This window comes from Musa acuminata, unplaced genomic scaffold (genome assembly GCF_036884655.1).
Source record: "Musa acuminata AAA Group cultivar baxijiao unplaced genomic scaffold, Cavendish_Baxijiao_AAA HiC_scaffold_1151, whole genome shotgun sequence".
NCBI lineage: Eukaryota > Viridiplantae > Streptophyta > Magnoliopsida > Zingiberales > Musaceae > Musa > Musa acuminata.
The window spans coordinates 22,501-25,000 of record NW_027021363.1 but is presented as its reverse complement, the minus strand read 5'-3'; positions in this window follow the sequence as shown (position 1 = coordinate 25,000).

The following is a 2,500-nucleotide window of genomic DNA, read 5'->3' as shown; positions in this document are numbered from 1 at the left end:
AGAGGCAGCACCGTCCCTGCTATACGAAAGCCCCATCCAGCCCTGTGCCACCCGGGGGGTTCCAGGGTGCTGAGATGGCTGACGTTTTGCTCCGCTCACGACGGTCGCCGCGGCACGCAAGAACAGGCCAAAAACTGGCCAAAACAGCCCAAAAACGGGCCAAAACTGGCCATTTTTTGCTGCGCGAGCGAGCGGAGAGCGGCGAACAGCGAGCGAAGCGCGAGGCAGCACCGTCCCTGCTATACGAAAGCCCCATCCAGCCCTGTGCCACCCGGGGGGTTCCAGGGTGCTGAGATGGCTGACATTTTGCTCCGCTCACGACGGTCACCGCGCCACACAAGAACAGCCCAAAAACAGGCCAAAACAGCCCAAAAACGGGCCAAAACTGGCCATTTTTGGCTGCGCGAGCGAGCGGCGAGCGGCGAACAGCGAGCGAAGCGAGAGGCAGCACCGTCCCTGCTATACGAAAGCCCCATCCAGCCCTGTGCCACCCGGGGGGTTCCAGGGTGCTGAGATGGCTGACGTTTTGCTCCGCTCACGACGGTCACCGCACCACGCAAGAACAGGCCAAAAACTGGCCAAAACAGCCCAAAAACGGGCCAAAACTGGCCATTTTTGGCTGCGCGAGCGAGCGGCGAGCGGCGAACAGCGAGCGAAGCGAGAGGCAGCACCGTCCCTGCTATACGAAAGCCCCATCCAGCCCTGTGCCACCCGGGGGGTTCCAGGGTGCTGAGATGGCTGACGTTTTGCTCCGCTCTCGACGGTCACCGCGCAATGCAAGAACAGGCCAAAAACTGGCCAAAACGGCCCAAAAACGGGCCAAAACTGGCCATTTTTGGCTGCGCGAGCGGCGAGCGGCGGACAGCGAGCGAAGCGAGAGGCAGCACCGTCCCTGCTATACGAAAGCCCCATCCAGCCCTGTGCCACCCGGGGGGTTCCAGGGTGCTGAGATGGCTGACGTTTTGCTCCGCTCTCGACGGTCACCGCGCAATGCAAGAACAGGCCAAAAACTGGCCAAAACGGCCCAAAAACGGGCCAAAACTGGCCATTTTTGGCTGCGCGAGCGAGCGGCGAGCGGCGGACAGCGAGCGAAGCGAGAGGCAGCACCGTCCCTGCTATACGAAAGCCCCATCCAGCCCTGTGCCACCCGGGGGGTTCCAGGGTGCTGAGATGGCTGACGTTTTGCTCCGCTCTCGACGGTCACCGCGCAATGCAAGAACAGGCCAAAAACTGGCCAAAACGGCCCAAAAACGGGCCAAAACTGGCCATTTTTGGCTGCACGAGCGAGCGGCGAGCGGCGGACAGCGAGCGAAGCGAGAGGCAGCACCGTCCCTGCTATACGAAAGCCCCATCCAGCCCTGTGCCACCCGGGGGGTTCCAGGGTGCTGAGATGGCTGACGTTTTGCTCCGCTCTCGACGGTCACCGCGCAATGCAAGAACAGGCCAAAAACTGGCCAAAACGGCCCAAAAACGGGCCAAAACTGGCCATTTTTGGCTGCACGAGCGAGCGGCGAGCGGCGGACAGCGAGCGAAGCGAGAGGCAGCACCGTCCCTGCTATACGAAAGCCCCATCCAGCCCTGTGCCACCCGGGGGGTTCCAGGGTGCTGAGATGGCTGACGTTTTGCTCCGCTCTCGACGGTCACCGCGCAATGCAAGAACAGGCCAAAAACTGGCCAAAACGGCCCAAAAACGGGCCAAAACTGGCCATTTTTGGCTGCACGAGCGAGCGGCGAGCGGCGGACAGCGAGCGAAGCGAGAGGCAGCACCGTCCCTGCTATACGAAAGCCCCATCCAGCCCTGTGCCACCCGGGGGGTTCCAGGGTGCTGAGATGGCTGACGTTTTGCTCCGCTCTCGACGGTCACCGCGCAATGCAAGAACAGGCCAAAAACTGGCCAAAACGGCCCAAAAACGGGCCAAAACTGGCCATTTTTGGCTGCACGAGCGAGCGGCGAGCGGCGGACAGCGAGCGAAGCGAGAGGCAGCACCGTCCCTGCTATACGAAAGCCCCATCCAGCCCTGTGCCACCCGGGGGGTTCCAGGGTGCTGAGATGGCTGACGTTTTGCTCCGCTCTCGACGGTCACCGCGCAATGCAAGAACAGGCCAAAAACTGGCCAAAACGGCCCAAAAACGGGCCAAAACTGGCCATTTTTGGCTGCGCGAGCGAGCGGCGAGCGGCGGACAGCGAGCGAAGCGAGAGGCAGCACCGTCCCTGCTATATACGAAAGCCCCATCCAGCCCTGTGCCACCCGGGGGGTTCCAGGGTGCTGAGATGGCTGACGTTTTGCTCCGCTCACGACGGTCACCGCACCACGCAAGAACGGACCATAAACAGGCCAAAACAGCCCAAAAACGGGCCAAAACTGGTCATTTTTGGCTGCGCGAGCGAGTGGCGAGCGGCGAACAGCGAGCGAAGCGTGAGGCAGCACCGTCCCTGCTATACGAAAGCCCCATCCAGCCCTGTGCCACCCGGGGGGTTCCAGGGTGCTGAGATGGCTGA